The 21,063-nt window shown below is 39.4% G+C and overlaps 1 long non-coding RNA gene across 3 annotated transcripts in view; it reads right to left on the reverse strand.

Moving 5' to 3' along the window:
• Positions 1-21,063, reverse strand: part of LOC141410010 (uncharacterized) — an 87,181-nt gene that overhangs the window by 63,025 nt on the left and 3,093 nt on the right. For 2 of the 3 annotated variants that reach the window (XR_012433210.1, XR_012433209.1), the window contains 2 exons: positions 18,535-18,617; positions 16,255-17,463 (listed from right to left, as the gene is read on the reverse strand). This is a non-coding gene — a long non-coding RNA (uncharacterized lncRNA). Of the gene's footprint in view, positions 1-16,254; positions 17,464-18,534; positions 18,618-21,063 lie in introns of those variants that run through there. The other variant, XR_012433211.1, reaches the window with a different exon arrangement.

The raw sequence follows: 21,063 nt of genomic DNA on the forward strand, positions 1-21,063 counted from the left end.
CATTTCAGCAATAAGCAACTATAACTTCTCACTATCTTCTAAACTACATCTTTCAAAAAAGAAAAAAATGTTTCTGGGATATTAGATGACTGGATGCTTTGCTTTGCTCTTACCATTTGGTTATTTATTGGAAAATATTTATCAAGTGCTGACTATGTGTCAGGTACTGGCATCAATACTTAGAATAGAAAATGGGGGATTTACTAGCTCTGGCTGCTAGGAGCTCCTAGTCTAGTAGCTGCAGCAAATACATAAGCAAATGTAAGATAGTGAGATTGCCAGAGGTTGCTGAAACACAGTGACTTCATTTTGAGTGAGAGCTAAAGAAATGAAGTTGAGACTTGCTGGGCTGCATTCTCTGAAAGTTAGGCATTCCTGGTCTCTAGATGTTTACAGTTAAGGGAACAAATTAATAATGTTTACTAAACAGACCCAGACTTGAGATATCAGAATATCTGGACAACAAAGGCATCCCTAATTTTGCTTTAAAGATAATATCAATTCTTGCAAAATATAATAATTAAGACAAGTAATCCTTTATCACAAACCCTTGAGGCAGAGCACATCTCCCCATATATGCAAGCATTGTATTTAGGGTGGATGCCTTCCTCCTCTTACTTTAGGGAACATCCTACTCTGTCTATGGAGTAGCTGTCCTTTCACCACTTTACTTTCTTAATAAACTTGCTTTTACTTTGCACTGCAGACTCGCCCTGAATTCTTTCTTGTGTGAGACCCAAGAACCCTCTCTTGGGGTCTGGATCAGGACCCCTTTCCTGTAAGAATATTACTAATAGAGTTAGAGAAAAATCCTCTGACAACACCATAAATGCCTTCTGTTGAGAGACTGGAGATGAAAGAGTACATAGAAGGGAAAAGAATGTCATAATAATCCCACAAAATGTTTGAACAAAGTGTTGAGAAAAGAATAGGAGCTCTCCAGGCAGGGCACACAGCTAGGGGTGGGGCATACAAGGAAGAAAAAGCAGCAAGTGGGAAGGTAAGGATACCTGGAGAATCCTGGAGTTCTGAGAAAGCCGTAGTTGGCTGTAATAGAGACTCTGTATGGGGGCGTAAGAGGAGATGAGGATGGAAAGGTACTCAACGGTCAGAGAACAAAACTTAACAGATGATGTGTTTGAGCTTCCCTTTTGCCTGTTGAAAGTTTGCTTAAAAATCATCTGATAAAAGGCAGATTAATAAGGGGAAAGGCATATGAATGTATTAGTCTGCGGAGGGGAAAATCACAGAATGATTACCCAATATACCACTGAGGCTAATTTAGGAGGTTGGGAAATATAGGTAATCCTATTGAGGGGCAATAAATGATTACTAGGGAGAATAAATGGATCGGAGAATGAATATCAACTTGTAAATAGTTCGCTTTGGAAAACAAATGAGCCTGACAGCCAGACATTATCTTGTGAAAGGGACTGTTCAGGGGTGGTTACATTCTTGGCCAAATGAGATAACAGGGAGGAGAAAGAAAAATTATTATTTTCCTTGAAGGGCACCTTGGGTCTTCATGTAGGTAGGGGAAAATTCTTGAAACCACCTTTGTAAAAAAAAAAAAAAAATATATATATATATATATACACACATTATATATATATATATACACATATATATATATGACCTCAGATGAAATATGACATAGCTAACTCCATCTTGTTTCCAACCTCACAAGCTCACTACCTTTGTTAACTTTAAAACATAGATGATAACAGTCCCTTCCCAAAACAAACCCTCTCCTTAATGGGAACCAAAACTGTCCTTGTAAGACTAATGAAAGTTCACAAGTTTAGGATTTGGGAGTGACCTGAATTCTGCCAAGATGTAGGTGTAGTTTAAAGATAACCAGTCATTGTTCCTAGAATCTCTTACTGTTTAATAGACATGCAGTTGGAGATCACAAGATTTGTAACTTCCGCAATTGCTTCTCTAGATGACATCACTGTCAAAGATGTTTGAACCAGAGCAACTCCACCTTGAACAGGGGCTGGGTAAAACAAGGCTGAGACCTACTGGGCTGCATTCCCAGGAGGTGAGATATTCTAAATCACAGGATGAGATAGGAGGTCAGTACAATATATAGGTCATAAACATCTTGCTGATAAAACAGGTTGTAGTAAAGAAGCTGGCCAAAACCCACCAAAACCAAGATGGCAATGAGAGTGACCTCTGGTCATCCTCATTGGTCATTGCATGCTATTTATAATGTATTAGCATGCTAAAGGACATTCTCACCAGCGTCATGACAGTTTACAGATGTCAAGGCAACATCAAACAGTTACCCTTTATGGTCTAAAATGGAGCTCTCAGTTCTGGGACTTGCCCATCCTTTTCTGGGGAAACTAATGATTAATCCCCCCCTTGTTTGGCATATAATATAAAAGTAAAAATAAGTATCTTTGGTCAAGCAGCCCAAGCTGCTGCTCTACTTATGGAGTAGCCATTCTTAATAAACTTGCTTTCACTTTATGAACTCACCCAGAATTCTTTCTTGTGTGAGATCAAAGAACCCTCACTTAGGTCTGGATTGGAACCCCTTTCCAGTAACATCTTTCTGGTGACCATAAAAGGATGATACTGAAGAGAACCCTGACCCAAAGGAAAATTGTCTGAATGCCCATATTGGCCAGCTTTGGGTAAGTGGGGTGCATTTACTTGGGTAGAGGATGGGATTGGGTTAGAGGCCCAACTTATGAGAGTTAGAGTCTCTCCTAAAACGAAGAGAGTTAAAGGCCCCTTTCAATAAAAGGCAAGGACATTTGACCAAACTTGGGTTTGCGGCCCAACTTAGGAAGATTAGACTCCCTTCTAAAATTTAGGGGATTAGAGGCCCCCTCAGTAAAATCCCTCTCAGCTAAGAAAGGATTTGGCACTATGGCATGTTAACTAGTATTGTTTTGGATTAATCTGTCTTGTACTCCTTGCTGATGACTATGAGTGATAGGATTAGGCATCTACAGGAACGTAGGGCATGGGGAGCTTTTGCCTTCCCAAAAGGGAAAACCTGAGAACTGATGAGCCTGCTGGAAAAGATCCCCTATGAGCGGCCACAGTGTTGCTGCAATGGGTGGATCTTTCTCTGGTCTCTCTGAGAATGCTTTTTTCCCTTCCTCTTCTTTGCCTTTGTTATGTTTTCTGCTACTCAGGGTGACCATCTTGCCCAGAGACCACATGTTGAAGAATGTCCTTGAAAAGTTTGACCTTTTAACCGTGTGGCAGTACCTTCTCTTGGTCTCTGCCACCTGGAGGACAGAAATTTGGGGGCTCATGTGATAGTCCTAAAAATTATCTTGAGCAACTAAAAGCCTTTGCAAGCTCAAAATTGACTGCTCTAGACTCCTTCTGGGAAGGGCAATGGAAACTGTCTGATGGCTGTAGCTCAGTAGCTAAGGCTTTGTCTTTTCACTGTGGTGGCCCGGGTTCAGGGTTCAGTTCCTGACTTAGGGAATGAGTCCTTTCTGGTTGCTATATATGTGACCTTCACCACCTGTTAATTCTCTTCTCATCCATAAACCATCTTGAATTTTTCTTTCTCTGAGCACCTGAGTGGTTACTTCTGGTAAAATTTAAAAGCCAGAAATATTGGCCTTTTGGCCTGGCTAAAGTTGAGTAATAAGAAATTTAAAAGAACTTTTTTTTTTTTTAAGAGCACTATGGTTAAAAGTCAGCTTAATTAAAAGCAGCTATTCAAGCTCTAACAACCTGTAACTCCTTGGAAAAAACAGAGGAGGTGGCGTAGACCCTGTTTTGGGAAAAACATCTGTTTTCCTCATGAAACCTCAAGAATTAAAAGTGAATACATCTCTCTCTAAATCTAAGGCTCTGTTCTGTTTTGCATGCATTGTCTGATGTTTTTGACTTTTGGGGATATCAGAAATTCGCATTATGAAAGAGCTTTGGTGTGTAATAACTATGTAGGAAATATACTTTGGGGGATACCTAATGGCAATTATGGGGAAATACGTGGCTTTTTGCAAGTTTGGATCAGAGAAACATGCTCTTGGCCACTTGGAAGGTATGGAGATATTCCCACCCTCTCACTGAGAGATAAGACTCTCATGGGGGATCAGCTAATCACAGAATAGGCTTCAGGTTATTTTGCAATGAAATGCATGGTAAAATCATGGCACTGTTTTTTTCTGTAGCATTTCTCTTTTGGGGATCTAGGATCTGATATAAAAATTGGACCATTAACTTTTGGAATCTGTTTTGTCTTCCAGTTGTGCCTGCTTATTGGGCTGTAGAAACTGCATGCTTTCCTAGCCTTGTTCCTTCAAAAGCTCCATCCTGAAGCCAATAATCCAATTAAGAAACTGGCAAATGAAAAATCTTAGAACTATTGAATCTTCTTCTGTCTGTTTTTGTATTTATGTGTGTTGTGTATGTGATGTTCATATATGAAAAATCTCCAATTAATTGGCTTAAAAATAATAAGTGCTTAGGCAAGGTGTGGTGGCTTATGCCTATAATCCCAACACTTTGGGAGGCTGAGGCAGGTGGATCATCTGAGGTCAGGAGTTCAAGACCAACCTGGCCAATATGATGAATCCCCATCTTTACTAAAAATACAAAATTAACCTATACCTGTAATTTCATCTACTCAGGAGTCTGAGGCAGGAAAATCACCTGAGCTGAAGAGACAGAGGTTGCAGTGAGCCAAGATTGCACCAGTAAACTCTAGCCTGGGCAACAGAGTGAGACTCCATCTCAAAAATAAAAATAATAATCATAAGTGCTTAAATAAAATATTTGTCAGAAAAATAAAACTAATGCCTTTTAGTTCACATGCCTTTGGTAAGCTTTGGGAAATAAGGACAGTTTTAAGGATTATTGGTAAAATAAAAATATCTTCAAAATTAAGACATTCAGTCTAAATTATTCAAGTCAGATATTAGGTTTGCTATATGCTTTACGATCATAACCTTTTGACCTTCTTTAGCTTTTGAAAACAGTTCAACTTGCCTGCTTAACAGCTCGTTAAGGCCTGAGGACATGTGGGGTTAGCTATACCTTCTAGTTATGCTGGAAAGAGTCAGACTTTATCTGCACTTCTGTCTGGTGCCCTAGGCTCCACCCCGGTACATAATTAAAATAGCTTACTATCTAGGTTTTTCACCAAAAATAAAAGTTGCTAAGAGTTAACAGTGTAACATGTATTTGAGACTACTGAAGAAACAGTTCTAGACACAGGCATGTAAGGAAAGTAGAATGCAATTTTACCAAAAGCAGGCATGGGAATGTGGATTTCTTGCCTAAGTTTAGAGGGTTAAAGGATTGTTTTAAGTGAGATAGGAAAAATCTAAAGCTTTGAATAAGTTGTTTAAGATTTATGAAAAATTAATTGTGTGTGACTATATTGGCTGAAGTTAAATGGGTATTATTCAGTCATTCCATAAACTGAACATTGGAATAAAAGCACAACAGAGTTTTCTTAGAACATTGCTCTACTCTTTAACAACAACAGCAAGCTGTAAAGGGTTATAAAAGGTTTATAACAATCTTACCTTATGGTCATACTGATTAATATTGGATAGATTTATCTATAAGATTTTATTAAGAATTAGGTTCAACATCAATAGTGCACTAACGCAAGGGTAAGATTGACTTTCTCTCTTGAACAAGATTTTCACATAATATTTTTTAAAATGAAAGATTTTTGTCTTCCCTTTTGAATAAACTGTAGGAAAAATAAGGGAAGGAAAAAGACACATTGTTTGGAAAGCTAAGTCTCCCCTCTTAATGAGGAGAAGTTTTTGCCTTTTTAAAATTTTTGATTTATCATTTTGGCTAAATTAGTGACTTATCTGGGATTTGGTATTTGACAAACTTTCCAAAATCAAATGATAAATTATGACTTTTTCTGATATGATTAATCTTTCAGATATCAGGTCCCCTAAAGTCCAAATTAGCTTATTTGGTATAAAAATCATACCGGAAACATTGTCAAATATGAAATGGTATTTGGCTTTCTTTGGGCTTTATTTGTGTAAATATGTTAGTGGTATGGTATGTGTTCCAAAATTATGGGAAATTCTTATGATCATGATATGACTTACTGTATGTTATTAATAGTTGTAATTGTTATGTTAAAATTGTTGTATTCCATGGAAGTAATCAAAATTGCTAGTCAATTATGGCTTTAATAGTAGCTGTCCTAAAACTTTTGTCATCCGCAGAAAATTGTAGTTTTGTTTTAATCCTCTTCAAAAGGTCACTTATAATCAGCTATAGGGCTTTGACAGGTGCTGTTGAATACAGGTTTCTAATAACTTTGTAGACTGTACATTAGAATAGAGGAAAAAAACTTTCAGGACTCTCATGGAGAGCTGGAATGTTCATGAATACCAAGCAGAACAGGAGTTAACTGCATGAACTGAACTAATAGAAGACTGAAGTAATGTTTTTGACTTTTTTTGCTTAAAACTAAGGGTCTTTAACTCAAAATCCTGTTTTGCTTTTGACTTTTTTTGCTGTTTTTTTTTTTTTTTTTTCAAAAAAAAGAAAAGAAAAAACACTTTATTTGATGATCTTTTGTTTTGTTTTTCAAATTCAAGGAAACTTTTCTTTTGAGCTATTTACAGCTTGTAGCAATCGAGTAAAGTATACTCCTGTGAACAAAATTTGGAGTACACTTGTTTCTCTCTACCAAATCTCTCCAGAATTTGGAGAAGACAAGAGTGACCTCTGGTTATCCTCACTGCTCATTGTATGATAATTATAATGCATTAGCATGCTAAAAGACACTCCTACCAGTGCCATGACAGTCTACAAAAGCCATGGCAACATCAGGAAGTTACCAAATATGGTCTAAAATGGGGAGGAAGCCGCAGTTCTAGGAATTGCCTACCTCGGTCACAGAAAACTCGTGAATAATTCATCCTTGTTTGTCATATAATTGAGAAGTGATAATAAGTAATCTTGATCGAGCAACCCAAGCAGCCGCTCTGCCAATGGAGTAGCCATTCTTGTATTCCTTTACTTTCTTAATATACTTGCATTAACTTTATGGACTCACCCTGAATTCTTCCTTGCATGAGATCCAAGATCCTCTCTTGGTGTCTGGATCAGGACCCCTTTCCAGTAACACCAGTATTGTCAAAACCTAAGACTGGTCTTTGAGATATTTTTCAAACTTTTGCATTATGGCAACCAAATGATTCTAGTCAGACCTGTGAGTCAGACCAAGAAACTGACTCCCACCCAGGAACTTTCATCCACAAACTGACTTAGCACAAAGACAATTTAGATACTTATATTATTTCATCTTGTCTTATCAGCAGCATTAATTCGCTAGCCCTCTACCTGCCAAATAATCTTTAAAACCCTAGCCTCTGAGTTTCCTAGGAGGCAGACTTGAGAAATGTCTCCTGTCCTTTTGCTTAGCTGGACTTGCAATTATTAAACTCCTTATTTGCTGCAAAACCTGCTGCTCTCAGTGCATTGACTTTTCTGGGCAGTGGGCAAAAAGAACCTGTTGGGCTGTTACAGTCTGTTGCTTTCTAAGGGTCTTTAACTAAAATAATCTTTATAACAAGGAGCCATATTTTGGGATGATGTTCCCTACACTCTTTCCGATGCTACTGGATTTCCATTTACTCTGCAGGTGATGATAGGATATTGAAGACTTTGAAGACTGAATGGGCTTGAAGTGAGGAATCAATTTGACAGGATATTGGAGAAATGAGAGTTCCAGGATAGGAAAATTATTTCAGCAGTTTAGGTGAGAGATTAAAGGCCACGGCAATGAAACTGAGAGTGCAAATTTTTAAGAACAGGCATTCAACAAAGCCTTGTTGACATCCATCAGCCAGACACTACAATTAAGGAAGGCAAAATGGCAGAGCATGGGTGCTGATGAAATTTGTGGAGGGAGGGACAGAAAAGAGTTAAAGTTCTTTGACAAGATTTTGACTTGGGGCTCCTGTGTAAATTCTGGTGCATTAAGCAAGATGTGAATTCAGAAGAAAGAAAAGGATGGGCGGTGGTGAGGTGGGAACTTGTTCAGTTTTCAACATAATAGAATGTGAGTTTCCTAATGGTCATTAGAGTGAGGACTGAACTTAAGAGAGAAGACATTGCTGGAAAGGAAAAGGGAAGAGAAAATTCATTTTTTATTCTAGATGCTAAGCCTTGTTCTAGTTGCTTAGGCTGCTGTAGGTGCCCAGTGGAAAGGGATTTTAATGATTTAGTGCAGGTATTAACATTCTGGATTCTGGTAGTTTCCTGTACTGGAGATTTCTCTTGATTTTAAAAATTCACACTGGGCCCTCTAGTTACATAAAAGTAATGCAAAAATTACTCCATGATTCTTGGATAAAAATGTAAAGGCATTATAAATACAAATGCAGATGCCATAACATGAGATGCTAAGTGGTCTGTTTAATCATGTAAATTGGGTATCTCCATGGCTGAACTATGGCCTTGAAGGGTTAGAGGCAAGTTTTTCATACATTCCAACTTAGACTGGCTGTTTGGTATTTCCCACATGGTATTTTTTAAGACTGACAAATCCGGACTTTGGCAAATTCACGATAGACAGTTATGGGCTGTGGAGGACACATGAGCACACAGCCTGTGGGAAAAATGAGGGTGGGAGTCCTCCTGAAAGAACCCAAAGAAAACAAGTAAAACTCATCCTTTCTTTCTATAAGAATCTGGTAAAAACAGACACAAAAGTAAAATCCAAAGAAACTTGGTGATTTTAGTGAAAGAGACAGAGATTTGAGCAGAGTATGTGGGACACTTATGGGAGATACACAACTCAGTAACAGTTGGAATAAGGTAGGGGTAAGGGGGAAACCAGAGAAATGCTTAAAGGAGGTGATGTTGGCCCTGAGTCTTGGGTGGTGAGCAATAGTTAGCCAGGTCAAAAGGTATGTGGAAGGCATTGCAGGGAGAGAAAAGGGTGAAAGGCAGTGTGTTGCGGAGGGACACAGGTGAAGAGACAAAACAGCTGAATGAGCAGGAAGAGCTTCATACGTTTCAGTGTCCTAGTCTAGAGGGTCAAAATGGGAGGGGTGGGGAGTAGTGGGGTTGGGCTAAAAAACTTGAGCTACGCCCATGGAGGATGATAGCAAGTCATTGTATACTTTTAAGCAGGGGACCAATATGCCATCCCAGCAGTTAGGTGGAGGATTGAGTGCAGAACAGTCTAAAGAAGGGGAACACAGATAATTCTCACAGTAGATCCGGTCAAAAAAGTTGAAGACCTGAATCAGGTCAGGGTAACAGGGTTGGAGGGGAGGAGCAGATCAAAAATGGATATTAGGGTGGTAAAACTGATGGTCAACTGAGACTTTGGTGCTATTGATCAAAGTGGGGAATAAAAAAATAGCTTTAGATGTACTAAACTTGAGTTTCTATGGACATTAAGAGAGACATCTAGGCTAGAAACAGACTAAAGACCCTCACAGCAGGTGATGGGGAGGACTATGATAGGATTTACTGAGCATTTAATTTATGTCAGCTTCTGTGCTAATTGCTTTGCATTTATCAGGTCATTCATTCTTGCCCTGCTTTATTCTTTATAGCTCCTATCACTGTTACGTATTAAATAATTCATTGGCTCATTAGTTCAGTGTCTGCCCCACACCATTAATAGAAGTGCTACAATGACGAGGATTTTTAATATTTCTTGTTATCCTTGAATGGCATATATGAAGTATTCAAAACTTTTGGTGAATAAATAAGGGAAGCTTTGTGATAACTGTATCAGGTAGGGATGATTATTTTGCCCATTTGATGGATGTGAAAACTGAGGCTTAACAGATTACATCTCGTGTCCCACATCACATGGCTAGTCAGAACAAATACAGATCTTCAGATCTATATTTGGATAAATGACCTTTGAAATCACAGGGAAGTATTGAACTGGTTTCCTAGAAAGAATGCAAAGAGTGAAAAAAGGTCAAAGAGGAAATCCTAGGGGAGCCCCAATCACTGTGGGAGAAAGAAGAATCTCCAAAGGAGACTGAAGGGCAGTGTCAGGGGCATAAGAGGAAGCCAGGAAAGGAACTGTGTTCTATAAACCAAAGAGGGAGAGCCTGCCCTGAATGAAGGGCTAGTAGTCAGTGTCACACTCAACTTAGGTTTTAGGGAAGATGTGCTCTGGAAATCAGGGATCTCTGTGGCAGAACTTTGGCCTTGAGGAGTGAGAGGCCAAGTTTTCCTTAGAGCACTAATGAGTGCTGGAGAACTTTGTCAGTGGGATGGCAGTGACAGAGTTGGCCTGGGGTAAGAAGTGAAGGGAAGGGAGTGGAGACCTGGGGGACAATAGTGTCCATGAGTCACCCATGAGAGAAAAGAGGAAAACAGACAGTGACAAGTAAGAAAGAGGTGATGAGCCGGGCGCGGTGGCTCAAGCCTGTAATCCCAGCACTTTGGGAGGCCGAGACGGGCGGATCACGAGGTCAGGAGATCGAGACCATCCTGGCTAACACGGTGAAACCCCGTCTCTACTAAAAAATACAAAAAAAACCTAGCCGGGCGAGGTGGCGGGCGCCTGTAGTCCCGGCTACTCGGGAGGCTGAGGCAGGAGAATGGCGGGAACCTGGGAGGCGGAGCTTGCAGTGAGCTGAGATCCAGCCACAGCACTCCAGCCTGGGTGACAGAGCGAGACTCCGTCTCAAAAAAAAAAAAAAAAAAAAAAAAGAAAGAGGTGATGAAAGGTTCCCTTATTATAATGGGAGAGGATCCAGTTGTGTGGCTGGCTGCAGAATAAAATTGTGTGCATATGTGGGGGATGTGTATGTATGTGTGGGTGTGTGTAGGTGGGTGTATGTATGTTTGCATGTGTGTGTTTCATGAGTGAATCAATAAAATCTAATAATGGTTGTAAACCTCCTTTGTACATTGCAGAATGCAAAACAAATGTGAAGACTTATTACTTTCTGCTTAGGTTAACTTTGAGGAGATGATGCCTTCAGACTTCCCACCTTATGCTACATAAGCAGAAGGTTACGGCTGTGGCAAAGATCCTCATCACTACTCCTGTCAAAGGGAACTGTGCATTCTGCCCAATGCTGTTGTTTAGAGGGAGGTTATGTGAAGGAAATTCTTCCTCCTCTTAAGGAGAGAAAGTGCATTGTGCATCTGTTACTGAAAAACCTGGGGTTCAGTCTAGGTCCTGATGCCCACACACAAAAAGCCAATCACTGAGACAACAAGTATTGCCAGGGAAAAAGGCTTTAATTGGGTGCTGCAGCAGAAAAGTGTCAAATCCATCTCCTTGACTGACAAAAATTGGTGGGCTTTATATGTTGGGCAAGGCAAGAAAACAGGAGTTAGAGAAGGGCAAGAGAGCAATCATAGAAAATAAGAGGCCTGGATGCAGTGATCTGGTGAGTTTCAGTACCCTTACTTTAGGGTCAGTTTCCTGAGGAAGAAACTCCGATGAGACAAATGTAAGTTTCAAGTTTTAAGACGAGGGAGGGTCAACTTCTATGTTTATCAAAAAAACCCTGTAAATATCAGTTCTATGAGACAACTGAGCTGGTTTCACATCATTCCTCTCTCTGCAAGTGTTCATATGCCTGGAGCAGACCTGAGAGGAGCCACAGTGAAGACCTCCCTGGCCATGTGGTCAGTGAGCTCCTCCCATGCTTAGGCAGCAGGTTGTCTTCTCACTTCTAGCACACACAGACTTGCCTGTGGACACAACCCACTACATAATTTGCAGGGCCCAGTGCAAAATGCAAATGTGAGGGCCCTTCTTTAGCTATGATTATGAACATAAAGTCAGTGACCACAGAGCATTAAACCAAAAGTGGGTCCTTCTCAGCACAGAGTCCTTTCCAAGGGCTGAGGCATGAGCTCTGCAGCTGGCCCTGCTGCAGACTGGACTACCAAACATCGTCAGTTTGGATGGATGCTTGAGTTCTCAGCATGTGTCATATCTTTGTAAACCTGGCCATTATGGAATTTCTTATATTACCAAAAAAAAAGATTATTTGCTCAGACTGATGCATACTCAGGTGATTTATCCCCCCATCTTTCTGGCAGGTTCTTTTCACTCTCTGTTGTGGATTCCTTGTCCCTGTGTCTGAAGTACCATCCTCAACTTTCTTTTCTCCTTACCTACTACACTACCTAGGTAGTATTGGGAATTTAATTACTTTCAAACCTGGGAACCAAGACAAAAATATCATTGACTTACATATTTGGTGAATTCCTGAAAATGTGAGCCCACAGCTATTATTTATATTTGATATTATATCCTCCCACAGGTGTCCATTACATTTTCAAAGACTTCCCCACAGGTGACTGCAGAGCATCCCAAACACTTTAAAGAATACAGGTGCACAATCATCCACAAATCTGAGAAAGAAAATACAAGTCTGCAAACTTTTTAAAAAATTATTTGATTTAAGTAATCAAATTATGTGAAATAATTTAATAGTGTTTATCTCACTTAATGTGAATATTTTCACATTTTACTGAAGAAAATTTAATGTGTTTGAATGCTTCCCCCAACTCCCGATGGGGGTGTTACACAATACAGAGTTTGTGCTCACATTACCATTCAAAAAAGTACAACAAATCCCAAAGTATGGCCCACATGGGTTATGGTTCAAGAATTGTGACCCTATATTAATATTCACTTTAGGAAGCAATTTGCACCAGTCAATGTATAATCTGTTATCATTTGATTTGTACACAAACTCTCTGGGAATGTAATTTAATGGTCATTTAAACCACCTCTTTTATATTCAAAAAAAGGCCAAAAAACATGGTTATATACTTCCCAGATATTTTCATTTCTTTGGGAATATTTAGTGACTGCATGGAATTTTAATATTTAACTCATAAATCTTTATCTACCAATTCTTCATGAATTTATTGGAGTTAATAATCCTATATATAAATACTACATAAAGAGGTTTCTGTTTTTAAAAATTCTGACATTACTGCAATTCATAAACATTTCTAACTTCACTGTAGACAAACAAAATATAACCCAAAAAAAGATGTATTCTATCGGTTGAATCATTTAGGAAGAAATGAAGGCATTTCATTTTTCTGGAAAGCTATGTATATATATACACGCCTAATGAGCACTTACAGCATTGTAGTTAGTGAGTGAATACTAACAATAGTTATAAATTCTGCAAAGATATAAATCTCTGCTAAGTGCAGGTGATTTGAGCTATTATCCCTGTTTACCAGATAAGCAAATAGAGGCACAAGGAGAAGGAAAATATTCTGTATTCGACCTTTGAGTTTACTGTTGGTCCACAGAGTAACTGCTTAGTTCCTGTGTGTTCCTTAGTTCTTTCTCTCCCTCCCCCTTCCCTCCTCCCCCTCCTCCTCTTTCCCCTCCTTTTTCTCCTCCTCCTCTTCTTGTTCTCTCCTTCTTCTTCTCCTGTAGTTGAATGCCATTAGCCCACTGTTCATTCTTTTGTGACTTAGATTTTCTATTATCTTCATTGTCACTAAGCATTTTTCAGTTCCTATGTGAAACATACAATTGATGTCTTCAAGATTAATCATTCTGTCTTCCTGAGGACAGAATTAAGTACAGTGAGAACTTATGAGATATTGGATGAGTTTTACTGGCCAACTCCAAAACCCATTACTTGGTAGAGCCGTTGAGGTTTAACACAATGAATGCCAAGAAAGATTTAGCAGCCGTAATTATAAATGCTACTGAAATGCTACTAAAAATGAGTAATATTTTAAAACATTCCTGCAATTATGTCTTGGTAATTCTTAACTGATGGAGAGCCACAGTTCATAAAACACCAGAGGGGCTGATGCTGGACAGGTTGAAGAATGATACAAATCTCAACTAGACTTGACAGAGGACTTCACAATAATTTGGCGTTCCTTATAATTTGGTGAAGTGAGTTTTCCCTTCAAGGAGACAGAGGCATGGAGACATTTGATAGTATACCTATTACAGAAATGAAGTCAGTGGTAGAGCCAGAATTAAAACTCAGGGCATCTGAGGATCCTATATCTGATATCACCCATTTAGCCACATAGAGGATGAATTGAGTCACCAGTGAAAATTCTGGGGGAGGGGGCCCTAAAATAATTTCTTCTGACTATGCTACATCTTATCTTGCCACACTGTGGGTGACAGAGCCTGTCCTCATTATCTTATGCCCAACCATGAGCCCTTGTGTAGGAGAAGTGAGAAAAATGAAGTCTGTGGTGTGATTTTGATTGTCATGTGGGAAGAGGATGTAAACGGCTCCCTCCTCATGGACTGGGGATCTGAGTGTGCAGGCCTTTAAACATGGATCCAGGGCACGGCTCTCTCTTCTCTGCCTGACAGCTGAGAGCGCACCTCCTACTTCCTTGGCCACAAGCACACATTTTTAATAAGACATCAGTTGAGCAGTAGAATATCGGATATGAGTTTTAATTGCATTCTGCTTCCCATAAGTTCTACCCCCTCATTGTTAAGGAAAATATCACTACCTTTGGGTTCACAAGGAAGCTTTCTTGATGGGCAGTCTCCAAATTTTACAAAAAAATTCCAGTGAAGATAAGACCCACTTCACCAGCATGTGGTGCAAAATAATGTCTCCTTTCTTCTGGTGTCCAAATCCCATTGACTCAAAGCCTTTGTTCCACTGATCGCGAGAAGGCTCTCCCTCTGCAGGTGCTTCAAATGCATTCTAAGTGGAAGGGGACCCGTAGTGATTAATAACCCTTTGCAGAGGAGGAAACTGGGAAGTCTGGCCACTTCCCCTGAGGGATTGCTTTCTCTACTGCCTTTGCCACTGCCTGGTGTGGTCAGCAGGCGAATATTCTAGGGCAAGGCTGCAAGCCCCAAGGCGCTGAAGAGCACCTGGCCTTACTTCTGAATCCAGGGTGAGGAAGAAACTGCTTTTCCACTCAGGTTTATTCTCATCTATGGGTGCTTCACACCACACCCAGCCCAAATTCCAAGATACAATTCTATCACTTTATACTCAGACACAGACATTTTCTCCAGGGCTTATCATGGTGCCTGGACACTGGTTTGGGGGATGGGGGAGGTTACAGAACCCACTTTGCCAGAAAGAGCTCACCCTACCAACAATAAGACCCTGGCGTTAAGCCTAAATCCAACTCGCCTGGGAGCCCCTTGTCTCATCTGTTGGCCTCATCCAGAACAATGCCATGATATCAGATATCCTCTAATAACCCAGAACCTCAAAGCTTTCATTTCTTTCCTTCTAGATGGCTATTTGGCCCTTAATAGAAATCTGTTGCTACAAATAGATGCAGAGGAGAGGGGCAGTGCCCACCTTTATCCACCTGGGAAAATTGTGCCTCAGCAACTTGCTATGTTCACAAGAAGATCATGGTGTGCTCACCTCATATCGCATATTTAAATGGCTACGTATTTTTTCCCCAAAAAGCATTATTTGTTTTGCTGCTAAAACTAGAAATAACTAGAGCTGTTTGATGTCAGTTTTCAAAAAAATAAAAATAAAAATGCAACAAACTAACTAATCAAAAAGATCCACTAACAGTACTGTCTTGGACTAAGTGGTCATTTCAATACAAACACTGTTGTTGAGGAAGAAGACAGAACTCTGATAAAATAGTTTTGTGTATGAAACAGTAACCACCAACATAGATGTTCTGAATATGTAAAGGACCAAGAGAAAGCTCACGAAATCTAATGTGGCAAGGAAATTGAGGGTTGGAGGAAGAAAACCCCACCTCAGTCATACAGATCCCAGAAGATGCCCAAGTGCTGGATAATGAGGAAACAGATATGAGAGTGACCTGCCAGGACCCAAGTGGACCAGAGTTAAGAACATCCCACACATCCTTTGTGTGGACAAACTTAAAACTGAGCAGCTTGCACCACATTCCAGCTTAGGTAGGGTGGAATAATATCTAACATAAGACTAGATTCAGCATATAAGGCAAATGTTATGTACAATTAAAATATCTTAAAAAATCTCACAATCCATCCATAGGTTCAGAAAGTATTGCTTTGTGGGCATAACCCCAGAAGAACATCAGGTTCTCATCTATTTCTCTATTCTTGGGCATATGCATTGAGTGGCAGGTGGTATCACCTACGACATTGTCATGTTCTTTTTCTCAAGTGCATAGAGTTGGAATCACGTGAGTCACATGTGCATATGATGCGGCTGCATTGTATGTGGGAAGGGGAAACATGTCTATGTGGCATCTTGAAAAAAACTAATCACACAAAAGAAAGGCAGTATCTGTCAGAAAATACAAAAGAAAAGCCTACCTCTTAAACTAGTCTTGGTATTGAAACAGAAAAACATTTTTTTTTTTTTTGCTCTTGCCAATAATCTGTCCATCTGAGATAAAGCCAAAAAATTACAGGAGCTAAAGAAGAGATTGACACAATTCTTGAAACACTTTTTAGAGTATTTCTAAACTTTCTAAACACTTTATAAAGTGTTTCTAAATCTGGCTCCCAGGGCACCACACTAGTTCTGCTTCAATTGTACTGGTCTTTCCCTGTCAGTCTCTGTTGCTCCTTCCCCCTCATCTTCTCAACCTCCAAAGATTGACGTCTCACTAGGCTTAGCCTTTGGATCCCTTTTTTTCTATGTATTCACTCACTTGCTTGGTGATTGCTTTTGTTCCCATGGCTTTATAGGCCACACATCCCCACATGTAGACGCTGATGGCTCTGCATTTATGTCTCTAGCCAGAGCTCCAGATTCACATGCATAACTAGTTACCTAACATTTCCACTTTGATGTAGCAAAAATCTCAGGCAAGCATGTCTAAAACCAAACCCTGGAGTCTTTGTTTTAATCATATTGGCTCTTCTTCCTCTAATACATCCCCTCTCTGTTAAAGACACCACTGTTCACCAAGTTGCTCAGGTCAAATATCTGGAGTCATTCAGTTCTCTCTCTCTCCCACGCAGTGTCTAATCTATCAGCAAATTCTGTTGTCTGGATCTTCAAATTTTACGCATCATCATCTTTTTTGACACCACTCTCATCCAGGCCACTGACATCTCCTGCCTGGACCTTCGCTATCCTTCTCTAACTAGTCTTCCTTCATATTCTTACCCCTCACAGACCATTCTCCTCACAATGGCCAGAGATACCTTTTAAAGATATAAATTAGATTACAAGTGACTCCGTTGTTCAAAAGTTTCCAGTGGCTTTCCATTGTGGTTGGAATAAAATCTCAAGTCTCTTTATGGCTTTCAAAACTCTTCATGATCTGGTTCCCACCTAACTTTTCAAACACATCTCATGTCTTTGGACTCTTATAAAACTAACCTCAAGTTTATTTGGCTTTTAACAGTTTCTAGAACCACACCAAACTTTTCACCTCATCAGAACATTTTTGTTTGCTAGTCCCTTAAGCCTGGAACCACCTTCTGCAGTTTTAGCATAGCTGGCTCCAAGCCTAAAAAGCTATACATAGAGCAGAAGGAAGAGTGTAATTAAAAGAGCTAACCAGGTCTTACTTCACACTTCAGATCCTTAGCGCCATGGATCAGACCTGTGTTGGGAAGAAAGAAGTCATTTAAATCAAGTTTATGATTGAATCTTTAATCTAGATACATGTTAATACAGAAAACATTGTAGAATTTGCCTAAGATGTTATTGAAAGATACAGATGGGAAATTCACTATACCATGGTTGAGGGCAAAGTTTGGGGGAAAAATTAAGAAAAAAAGAATAAAAAATACATCATATCTATAGTGTCGCCATTTAACATTTCTCAACAAACAGTTTCTGTGGTTTAGGAAAGGCCACAGATGCACACTTATATCAGAACCAACCACATGGTGAAACTTCCGCCTTGGTTCTAATAATATTCCAGTTGACTCCTTTTAGTTTTCTAAGTAATGTATCTGGGACGTATTATAAGAATCTTAGGCCGGGTGCGGTGGCTCACGCCTGTAATCCCAGCACTTTGGGAGGCCGAGGCGGGCGGATCACAAGGTCAGGAGATCGAGACCACGGTGAAACCCCGTCTCTACTAAAAATACAAAAAAATTAGCCGGGCGCGGTTGTGGGCGCCTGTAGTCCCAGCTACTCGGGAGGCTGAGGCAGGAGAATGGCGTGAACCCGGGAGGCGGAGCTTGCAGTGAGCCGAGATCGCGCCACTGCACTCCAGCCTGGGCGACAGAGCGAGACTCCGTCTCAAAAAAAAAAAAAAAAAAAAAAAAAAGAATCTTATACCCCAATTAAGTAGTATTATGTGTTAAGCAATAAAAACAATTGTCACAATGCAAGTAGTCAAAAAAATGGAATTCTTGAATATATTTACTAAAATAAAACAAAGTAAAGGTGTACTTCAACTGATGGAGATGAAAACGTAAAACAAAACAACTTAAGAATAAAAAAGATCTACAGTAAATATTAAAACCATTAACTATATAGAGTGAGGTACGCTGCTTATAAATATTAATTAGAAACATAAATGCACAAGTCACTATGGTTCTTTAAAAAACAATGGCATATTACACAATTAGTCATGTAATTTAAAAATGGATCTAATATCCCAGGTCAATTAATGGCAAGTAAGAAGTAAAACAAGTATAGAATAGATGAAGTAAAAACGTACCAAATTCTTTACTACAAATATTGTCAGACTTAAAAGTTCTTGAAAATTAGAGACATGTAGATTTAGATGTGTGGCTTGATACTCTGAAAGAGATTCAAGTGGAATAAAAAATATATGTAACTTGCAATCACTATAAAATATTAAAGAAAAGCCTTAATATTGATATTCTCAAGAGTCATTGTGAACTGAAGGAAAAATCACTTTTGTTTTATACAAAATTTATTTGCAAATATAGGAAAACATTTAGGGAAATGTAACAGTGTTGTAGTTATTAACACTGTGTCTGTTAAAGAAAATTACTTTTTTAAATGTAGGCACATAAAATAAATATTAATATAATGATAAATTAGTATATGTTTATTTACTTTTGACTTAAAAGTATATCTTCTCTTTACATGTTCATAAAATATTTAGCATATATTAGTGTACAAAACATCAATAATTTTCCAACAGCAGTTATTGCACAAAATATCACATCAAAATTCCTTAAAGTTATACCAAAATATGCATTTTTAAAACTTCAGTCTCATTAGTTTCTTTGGATGTTTGGTTAGCATTTAGTATATAAAATTTCAAATACCCAACTCTCAGTTTTCTTAGAAATGGAACCTCCAATTTTTGGCTGCACAGATAGCCAACTAGAATAAGGACTTCCCTTGCACCTAGGTTAGACATGTGACTACATTCAAGCCAATGAGATGCAACATGTACCTTCTGGTACATGTCCTTCAAGAGAAGGGATATCCCTTTCCTTGTCATTTTCTTTTGCCTGCTGCCACAACAATGAATTGGAGCATAAGTAGCTGTCCTGGGTTCTGGAGCATCAGCTAGGGATGGCTGAGCAGCACAGCAGATAATCCTGGGAATCTGATGGTACCAAGACTTCTCTAGATACCTTTATTGGGAGCCTTTTCTGGTTAGTGATAGAAAAATAAACCCTAACTGGGTTGTGTGGAAGCTGAAGTGGTTGACAAGAAGCAACAGCAAGGAGTGCAGGCTACTCTTTCTAAAAGCTTCACAGTGAAACAAGGAAAATGTGGAGCAGTAGTTTGTGGGAGATCAAGACTGGGAGAGAGATAACCTTTTCTGGGGCATTTCAGGAGAATCTGGAATGTTTATACTCTGAATTCAAGAGAGAATTGCCTGGGAAGAGAGAGAAAAATTGAACAAACTGTTGCAACAAAATCTAAGAAGGGCTAGGAAGGAATAGAATCAAAAGCAAATGGGGAAGAGACTAATCTCCTGTGGCAGAAAGGAAGAATAAATAGAGATAAAGACACATTTGGCTAATACCTAGGTGATTGGGTTGGTCTGTGCAGCAAACCACCATGACACACATTTACCTAGGTAACAAACCTGCACATCCTGCACATGTACGACAGAACTTAAAATAAAAGTTGAAGAAAAAAAGGACACATTTGAAAGTTCAGGGTAAGTAAGTTAAGGATGCAGTAGTCTCCATTTTTTCCCCAAAACTTGAGAAGCAAAGCAAGTCTTAAGAATGAAGAAAGTAGTCAAGGTTTGAATAATCCTTGAGGGATTTGAAAGACAAGCAAACAGCAGAAAAGAAAAGGAAAAAAAAAAAATTCTTGAGTGTTCCCGAGGTCTCACCTGAAGGCCATAGAATATTTGTCATTTCCCAGTGAGCAAAGCAAAATGACTTCCTTCAGCAGTGCTTCACAGCTTAGAAATCAGAGTCGGTCAGAATGAATCACTAGGCTGTTGTAGAACAGACTATTTGCAAGGCTTATACAGCAGAAGATCAAAGGGTTGGTGGAAATGAGTGTGTTCATGACAGTGTGGTGGAAATAATAAACCATGTAGTCCAGACAAGTTAGGAAATACATCGAAATAAGAAGGGACTGAGAGTCTGATTCAATAGAGACAAGGGAAGGCGATTAGGCTTGGGCACATTGACAGTGAGCAGAGCAGCTATGAAGACATGGCGGTGACAATGGAAAGAGGGAACCTGGCGGTCCACACAGGGAAGATCACAGCAGAATACAGGAAGTCAGAGGTGGAGCGGAAAGGCCAAGGGATGGCTGCAAACGAAGTTACAGCAGAGAGGGGGGAAAGTGGTCAGAGCAGAGGGGATCAAATGACTGAAGTTGGGAAGTGAAGTGCCTCATCCAAATCAAAGTTGAAATCACCCGTGGTTTTGGAAGGAAAAGGCTTAGAAAAAAAAAAATACGAATCCAGAGTCCAGCCTTGTTCCAGAAGCTATGGCTATAAACCCAAAACTCATGGAGACAAGCAGCCATTGGAAATAAGAGAGCAGCCCAACCAGCTAAAGAGATGCTTCTTGTCAGTATCACCCAGGACTTTCCATAAATGTAAAACCCACAAAATGCGCACGTTAGGTCTGCTTTAAAGTAATTTTTAGAAAAATATTTTATTACTATTAAATCACTGTGAGTGAGATACGTTGATTTCTTACTGTTATTTTTGTTTTCCTAATAATAGTATCTTAGTACTTACAACAGAACCGTGCAGGATCAAGGTAGTATTGATTTTTTACTTTTTCTCTTG

This window comes from Macaca fascicularis, chromosome 3 (genome assembly GCF_037993035.2).
Source record: "Macaca fascicularis isolate 582-1 chromosome 3, T2T-MFA8v1.1".
NCBI lineage: Eukaryota > Metazoa > Chordata > Mammalia > Primates > Cercopithecidae > Macaca > Macaca fascicularis.